Here is a 9,252-nt window from a genome sequence, read left to right as displayed (position 1 = left end):
GGAATGCTGAAGGGGAATAAAAACAGTTTTCTTTTGTTCGGGCTCACCCACGTGCTAAAAACATATTCTTTATACATAGCAATAAAACTTGAAATAACTGATTAAGAAACCTTTTGGTCAATAGTATAGCTAAGTATGACTGAAAGGAGTCCGCAAGAAATGCACAGAAGCAGGCATGCAGTGTGACAGCGCAGCGCGACCGGTGCGCTTTTTAATCTCGCGCGCGGTCTGAAGAACATGGTTTTATGGTTTATTGGGGTTTTAACGTCGCAAAACGACTCAGGCTATGAGGGACGCCGTAGTGAAAGGGGTTCGGAAATTTCGACCACCTGGGGTTCTTTAACGTGCACTGACATCGCACAGTACGCGGGCCTCTAGAATTTAGCCTCCATCGAAATTCGACCACCCCGACCGGGATCGAACCCGCGTCTTTCGGATCAGCGGCCGAGCGCCATACCCACTGAGCCACCGCGGCGGGTCGAAAGACATGACGGGAACACGCCGAGGAGGCAACGCTGCAGTGCGCGCTGCCTCCTCGCCTCTCGGCTCCTCGCGAGCAGCCCCGTCCGCTGACGAGCGGTGGCGGGGAAAAATCTAGGGAAAACATGCCTGTCCCCAACCGGACATGACGTCACGAAATGTCACGTGACCTGTGACGTCACGCGTATGACGTCATATTTTTTTGACCAATTAGCGTTTCCAGCCTACCTACCCGCAAACGCTTGTCTTGGAATGTCTAGTACTGCCGAACGTGGCAGCTAACTTCTTTCTGCACTGCAGAGCTGGCTGGCTAGATGCGGGGTGGATGACTGACGCCACTTCTGTGGCTAATTCAGGCGTTGACCCCGCGTGCCTTTCGTGACTCATCGGCATTCCGCTGCAACCACGCCGATGTTTTCCTCACGACGAAGGCGAAACGTAACACAGGATAATTTTTAATTTATTCTTAAGAACCAGCGCCACATTAATTGCACAAAGTGGAATTTAATTTACTAAACTTCCCTTATACCAAATGGTTTAATTTAGTTTAATGCGTCGTGTCGCACTCCAGTAAATATATTCAATGCGAGATAAGCAAATTAATGTGATATTGAAAACAGATTATTGTATATTTTGTTTTAATATCATAACTCTTATCTCTAAATTGCGAGCTAATTTTTTATTCAAGTAAATATGCACAGGTTATAGCGTCTCTTCGACATGGACGTCAAAATATTTTTGATTAGTTTTTTTAATGGGGTTAAAAATACGGCTTGCGCTTTTTTGCGAAATACGCTGAACGCAAGGAACTCTGGGCACCTTTGTTTTACCTTAGTCGCTTCGCATGCATGCTATAATTGGATTCGAAACTGCGACTTGTAAACCACACAAAAATACTAGTCTGATAGTCCAGAGTAATGCCCTTTTTCATTGCGAGAGAACTTGGGCAAAAGCTTTAACCAGAAATTGCGGATTTTCTATTGTGTCTGCAAGTCTAGAAGGAAAAAAGAAACAGTACGGAAGTATTACACATATTCTTACCAACTGGTCTGCAGTGGAAAATTAACTAAGCGGTTCTGATTTCCGTCCTACATAAGCAGTAAAGGACATATTCCCGAATGCATCCTATCTCAGGTCATATAGGGAGCTTGCACGAACGCCGGCGACGCTATGCATTCTGGGTAGCCCGCCATGTTGCCGTCCTTTGTAGCAGCCGACGGAGCCAGGCCAGGCAGCTGTTTTACGCGCGTGCCGCTTCGACTTCCAGTCATCAAAACAAACAAGGGGTTGTATATGCGCCGCCCCGGCGTGCTTAGAAGATGTCGGCAGTTTCGTCAGAGACATACGCGTCGACACTGTGCCCGAAAGATCAGGCGCGCTACGAGGAGAAAACCAAACAGTGTGGTGTGGACCCATTCACGCTACGCGCGGACGACTGCTCTCTCGATTTCAACTTGTGGCCGCCCGTCGACATTGCCGATACTCATGAATTTCTAGTTCTGAGAACCAGTTTTGTTACTCGGCAGCAGCTTAAAGCCAGGAAAGCTTTGGAAGGGCATGACTTCCTCACAAGTGGGTGGGTACGCGAGCCACACATGAAAACAGTCGTAGCCGACACCGTGATCCTCAAAACACAGGTAAGGACATATTTTTTTTTTTGTTCGTGCAGTACTAATTCGTTTCGTCGCCGTTGTCATTTGCGCCCAGGTCAACCACTCGCAAAGCTTGAACAAGCCACCCGTGGACGTGTGGGTCCTCGCAGAAAACGACGGCCACATTCTATCAGCACACTGCACCTGCATGGCCGGCAACTGAGAGGCCTGCTCGCATGTTGCTGCCCTGCTGTTTTATGTGGAGTGTGGTGTGCGCGCACGTCAGGAACAATCGTGCACAGACGGCCCCAACGCCTGGCTGCCGGCCACCATCAAGAAAATTGATGTGCGTCCGGTGTCGGAAATGGACCTGTCGTCGTCGACGATGAAAAAACGCCGCCTTGACGAAAAATCCGAGAGCGCTGACTGTGCGCCGAAACCGTGCCCACGACCAACAGTGCCAGCACCGACGGCCGCAGAATGGCAACAACTATTTGCCTCAGTGATCGAAACAGGGCATCGACCGGCTGTGGCCAGCACTAATCCGCTGTACCGTGACCTTTATGTGCCGGCAGTACGAAGCTGCAAGGGTGCAGATCTGCGTCTGCTGTATGACAGAAGTACGGTCGGTCTGACTTATGATCACCTCTTGGTTCACTGCAGCAAAATTTATGCCACATTGCAAGTAAATGAAAAAGCTGTGTCCAGCATAGAAGAGAGGACAAGAAAACAAAGCCGCAGCACCAAATGGTATTCTTACAGAGCAGGTCGTGTAACTGCATAAACTCTTTATGATGTTTGCCACACGCAGATTGACAAGCCATCTATCAGCCTTGTGAAGCGGCTTTCCTACCCACATGACAACAGGTTTTCATCTCCGGCAGTCCGCTATGGAAGAGATAATGAGCCGAATGCCCTGAAAGCGTACAAACTGCTATGCAGTACGACTCATGATGATGTCGTGTTTGAAGAGGCAGGGCTGCTGGTTTCCAGTAAACATGTATTTCTTTCTGCAATACCTGATATGCTCACCGAGTGCCGATGCTGCGGCAAAGGTCTTGTAGAGGTGAAACGCCCGTGGTCTGTTCGCGATGGAAAGTTATCCGACCTTTTACAAGTGAAGGGCTTTCTTGTCGAAAGTGAAGGATCACTTCAGCTAAACAGAAGCCATCGCTACTACTACCAGATACAAACCCAGCTATTTGTGTGGCAGCGCAAGTACTGCAATTTTGTTTTATGGAAAGATAAGGAAATTAGTGTTGAGAGGGTGCAAGCAGACTACTCCTTTATGTCAAAGTTTCTTGGAGTTGCTGAAACATTTTTTTCGCAAAGTTTTGCTTCCAGAGCTTGTTAGCCGCTGGTTTACCAGAGGCCGAGAAAATCAACCTGCAGATGCCGACCAACTGAATGCCGCTTTAGCTGCCACCATGCACGCAGATCACAGCCAAAGCACCCAGTCTGTTTCCACTGACAATACAAGCGAACAATTCTGCTCATGTAAAGGACCAGGTGAAGGCAATATGGTTGCTTGCGATGGCCTCAAATGTCCAGTAGGGTGGTACCACTTCATATGTGTGGGGTTGAAAAAAAGTCCGAAAGCCAAACAATGGTTTTGTGCACTGTGCAAAAAATGACGGCGTGTGCTTATGATTGTAGATGGGCAGGTGATGCTGGCACAAAGTGATAATTGTAAAATTGGTTTGTAAAATTTAACGTCCCGACATGACTCAAGCCGAGGGACACTGCACCGGAGATCTCTGGATGAACTTCAACCACCTGAAGTTCTCTAACATGCACTGATATCACACAGTATCTCTTGCATGGAGGCGAAATGCAGCGGCCACAGTTGGGATCGAACCTGTGTGCTCAATATCAGCAACCAGAAATTGAGATGAGATGTGTGAAATGTCAAACAATGTGTCATCATGTGTTGTTCAAATCATCCCACTTGCGTAGAGCTCAAATGCTGTCCTCGCAGTAACGTTGTCTTAGTCTAGTCATCAAAGTGATGTTAAACAGTGTCATTGTGTACTGCTGAACTGCAGTATTTATGCAATAAGAATGTGCTTGTCTAGTCATCTAGTTCCTTTTTAAACTAGCGCTTTACTTAAATGGATTGACGGGTCAACTTTCGAACTGTTACGCTGATCATTGTACTTTAAAGCCACCAAAACCACACACACAGACACGAGAGAAGAGAACGGGACAGAGCACCTGTCTCGTTCTCTTATCTTGTGTGTGTATGGCTTTGGCACCTTTAAAGTACAATGATATATTACCAACTAGCCCAACAAGAATTTCTCTTATGTTACACTGGTCTTGATTAAACTTTCCTAGATGTTGAGAGCTTATGCTATGAGAACGTGCATCGATAACTTTGTTTTTCAAGCATGCAACCAGTTTGAGACTGCTATTTGAATAAATAAGTGCCCTCCATGCAGTCCTGTTGTATGCTTACACCTTTGTGTGCATAGAAAAAAAAGGTCTCAAAATATTGTTTGTATGCAGATATCCACAAAGCAAATATAAATAAGTCGATTAAGGCAAACTTCTGATAACTCAAACACAAATCCCCTGTACCTTGAAAACTGAATGAGTCTACTGCAGGCACGTATCCAAGGGGAGGCCTGAAGCCCCCCTCCCCCCTTCCAGCTGGAAAATTACCTTGGGCCACTCGCGAAAAAAATTCTTGGCTACGCGCCTTGTCTACTGTATGGTAATAGCTAATCTGCATAAACTATAATCTTCTCTTTTCTATACTCGTTGCAGTTGTCTTGCACACACTTCATTTGACGTTAAGAGTACTTAGCACTGCAGTTGTGTGATTGAAGGCATGCAATTGATAGTTTTACATGCACTGAGCATTTGTATGCCAATATTATCTGATGATGATGACAGTGAATTTTTATGGCGCAAGGTATTTTCGTTTTCTGAAGGTGGGGTCAAAGACCTATTCCCCAAGCATTTCATCATGATTAAGCCGAGCACCAGGCCAGGGGAAGCTTGTACCCATTGTATCACCAGCGGGTACCCGGTGGCATTGGGGATTGAACCACGCACCTCCCGCATGCGAGGCGGATGCTCAACCATTAGGCCACCGCTGCGGTGTGCCAATATTATCTGCCTAACTGCATCAACTGTAGGACAGCGGCCTCTCCCGTTTCCCTCCAATTAACCCTGTCCTGTGCCCGTTAAACTTGCTAACCCCCTTTCAACACCCCCCCTATGCTTATCCCAATACAAATTTAATGGTATGGAAACCCAAGCTCTCATGAGTTCGCAGTAAAAGTAGAACCAAAGTGCTTTGAAGTAAAAACGTGTTTTTTTTTTCACTTTCATTGCTTATTAGAACACTATACTTTGTCGTGCACTCACTAGCAGACACAACCAGGATAGCCTAGAACAGTTTTCCACGTACTGCAAATTACCACTGACGAAACAAACAGGGTGGTGGCTGTCATGCGGATCGGTCAGAAAAAGAGAAGGAAAAAGAAGCAAGGCACCACATGACAACCTTCAGATCAGATATATTATCGTGTAAATCAAATTCACTAAGCACAGACATGATTACTTGACAGGGTACTTGTGCTTTTAGAAAATTTTATGCAAAAGAAAGTCTGACGAACATGCATTCAAAAATAATTGCCCATATGGATACAGATGACACAGTGAAAAAGCTCATAAATAAGGAACACACAAGAAACCAAATACACTGAGAACATTCTTGCAGGCTAGTTGCTATGCCGTTCAGATGTTAGCACACAAAATACAAGAGGCCTTTCAAAGCCCATCAAGACAAGAGACAAAAAGCTCAAATGGGATACTGAAGCACGAAATCGGAGCAAACAAACAAGGGTTGAGGTGGCGGCTTGGTGTACTAGCCGATGTTTCGACAAATGGACTTGTCTTCATCTCAGCCAGAACCAGACAAGACCACTTGTTGAAATATTGGCAAGCGGACTGAGGTGCACCCTGAACGCCTCGTTCAGTCTGCTTTAATTTTGTGCTTCTGCAATGAAAATGTCATTCTTAGTCAAATGGGACTACTGAATTGCACAGGTTGGCGAGTGCACAACATACGCGTGCGATTTTGTCAATTTGGCACTCACCATACATGTTTAGTTTCAGCACTTCAACTGGCAGACTTCCCTTGAGTATGGTGTACTTGTTGCGTACCATTCCAATTACTCTTTCTACATGTATCCGCACATTTTCTATCTCTCTAGTCCTTTCGATGTCTTCGCTTGAAAGCTGTCTCTTTCCTTTAGTAAAGGCAGGAATAGCTAGAGTTACATGGCACAGTCCAACACTTTCAGAGATTAGGAACCCCCTGTCGGCAAGTACAACGTCGCCATATTCTAAAAGGTCTAGCACTCCACATTCCTCCGTGATGAATTTGTCGCTTGCCCGACCGCCGTATGCTTTGGACAAAAACGTCACAGATCCTTGTGGGCTCACTCCCAAAAGAAATTTCACTGTATTATGGTGTTTATAATAGGACCATGTTTCTGCCCGAGGGAGGTAAGAGCTTGGCCTGTCAATGAAAACCTCGAATCAATCGAGAATAACCCTAACTTTTACACCAAAGTTATCGACGAAAGCAACGGGCATTGTTTTCATTATTTGTTCTTTATCAGGCCAGTGCACAAGAGGTCCGATCCGATGAAAGAATACATTTAACTATTTGTCGCAGATCCTTGATGCTGTTGATAGCGACACACAGAAACGGTACTCCATGTCCTGGTACTGGCATCCTAGACTCATTCTCATTAAACAAAGTTGCATTTCCTGAAACTGTGTCAGGGAATGTTTTCCTGAATGAAGTATGTGGTCCTTCACTAGCTTAAATAATGAAAGAAGCATTACAAATGTTGGTAGCCCAGTGTAAAATGCCACTCTGTCGTCACAGCCTTGTAGTGCCTCTTCCGTAAAACTCGTTGAACGTGAAGCCTCTTCAGATGCTTTCAGGCCTGAAATTTGGTCCTCCAGGCGCGTGATATCTGCAGCACCCAAATCTGTCTGGCAGGTTGCATCTCTTTGAGAGGGTTTGAAACGTCCATCGAAAAATTTTTAAATGGGCCACAAATGATATCACTTTGCATAACATTCTTGTGCACACTAACATAATAAAAAAAAAGCTGCCAGAGGAAACAGTGCCTCATTATTAGCGCCTACCGCCTTTGGCACACACTTACTAGCTAGAGAGCGAACCACCGGTTCTGTTCCTTCGTCGCACATGGACGTGTCTTCGGTTGTTGCAGGCTCATCGCGGGCAGATCCATCAACAGCACCTAAAAAAAAGTCAGAATGCAAAATGACGGCAAACACGATTTTTCACTGTAGAAAAGAAAGCGGGCTTACCAGCAGAACTGAATTGGCGATAGGATCGTGCTTTGCGACGATGATAGCGCGACTGATTTGGGTTTTTTAAGGCATAACCCATGTGCAGCGATGGGGTCCAGTCGGGGCTGGAATCGTCGAAAAGTTTAGACGGCTGACCTAGAAAATAAATGTACGCGTGTAACCAAGAGTGGTCCGTTTCGGCAGCAGTTCCTAGCTTTCAAATACATTCGAGGTGCATATTTAGGAAAAACTACAAGAGACGCGTCGCGAGGTGCCTATTTTGCAATGCGTAAAACGCGGGTGCAGAAGTAAAAAACAAACTCGCAGTATGTCAGAGATCGTTGCATGTACGCACCTGAAACGAAGTGGAGTGCACAGACTTGATACTTGTCTGGATTGGCGTCAGTCTCACTCCTGCTAATACGCGCCAGCCACTCGCGTCGGCGTCGTTCTGAAAGCTGTTTTGCCTTCTCGCACTCGTGCAGGCGTATGTCTGGGATCCTGAAGAACCTGCAGTCGGCCTGTCCTGTCTTCAGTTTCTGCACTTTGCTTTTGGGTTCTGCTGGTGCAGCCCACAACAGCACAGTACACCATAACGCCAGCACTGTTGCACGCACGACCTACTCGTGGTTGCACGCACTACGCGACTCTACACGTGCGCTGCCTGCGTCGGTTGCTGTCTAGGACGGCAAGATGGCGGACTACCCAGAATGCATAGCGTCGCCGGCGTTCGTGCAAGCTCCCTATAAGTTCAAACCCGCTGTTAGCCAAAGTAGAGAATCTTTAGTGACTTCATCTCACCAAAGACAAAAAATTAAATTCTCACCATTCGGCCACAATTCCACTGCGCACGACGTCAAGCAAGCCATTTCGCAATGAGAGTGGGTACAGAGAAGTCGTCCTCGTGCTTTTTGGCTCGCTCTCTTTTCCTGCCGAAAACATAAAAACTCATGCAGTCAAAGCAACATTTACTACAAAAACGACTTTAACTTCCAGGCGTATATCAAGATAAAAGAGTTTTAGTACTTACAAATAAGATCTTGTGGCGGTACGAACAGCGTCGGAGATCTCCTAATATATGAGTGTGGCTTTTCGCGTGCACAGATTATGAACGGTGCTAGCTCGAGTGTGCATGCATTTTCGTCGCGTTGGTTGTGCACGTGGTTGGGCTCCGCCGTGCAGTCAAGGATGTCTTATTGTGATGCGTCGCGCGGTTCCAAGACGAGCAGTGGAGACGATGGGGGGGTTGGCTGGAAGGGAGAGAGCCATTTTCCTTTACACAGGTGTTGTGGTTCCGAGAAAAGTCCTCGAGCTGAAAGGTGGAGACAGGGAGATCGTGGAAGGATGCACGAACAGCGAAGCGCGTAGCTGCGCGCGAGGGAAAACAGCTTTGAGAAAGTGACAACCAAAAAGAAAAAATAGCGCTTCGCGGGGTGGGGGGTTAGCCCGCTACCTGGAAAAGGGCGCGGCCGGGAGAACAGGTGGGGAGATATTGGACTTGAAGACTTGAAAGAGAGAGGGAAAGGGGCCAAAACCAGCCAAAACACGTGAAAAGGGTTTGCAATTTTTGGAGAATGAGTCACATGGCCACAGGCAGTACGGAAAGCAATACCTACAAGGAACAAGTGTATGGGAAACATGGAAGCGTCAAAGTATTGCTACAAAGCTGCAGCAAAAGCCTGAAAATTTTGTAGTGAAAACTTGGAGCTTCAATATGAATTTCGCCAAAACGACTTCAGACACTCGCAAACAAGAGAGGGGGGATGAGGGGCTCGTTATAAATATGAGAGAAGCCAACAGCCACAGAAACCAAGGGACATGAGGGATTTTTAATTAT

At 46.5% G+C, this 9,252-nt stretch overlaps 2 pseudogenes; one reads left to right on the top strand and one right to left on the bottom strand.

The window, feature by feature from the left end:
- The first annotated feature begins 1,777 nt into the window (after positions 1–1,777).
- Positions 1,778–3,426, top strand: LOC149355931 (uncharacterized; annotated as a pseudogene).
- Positions 3,427–6,101: 2,675 nt separating this feature from the next.
- Positions 6,102–7,310, bottom strand: LOC149355930 (uncharacterized; annotated as a pseudogene).
- Positions 7,311–9,252: the final 1,942 nt, after the last annotated feature.

This window comes from Amblyomma mixtum, chromosome 3 (genome assembly GCF_055824585.1).
Source record: "Amblyomma mixtum isolate Tamu chromosome 3, ASM5582458v1, whole genome shotgun sequence".
Lineage (NCBI taxonomy): Eukaryota > Metazoa > Arthropoda > Arachnida > Ixodida > Ixodidae > Amblyomma > Amblyomma mixtum.
Note: the sequence above shows the minus strand (reverse complement) of the source record. Positions and strands in the feature narration are given on the sequence as shown.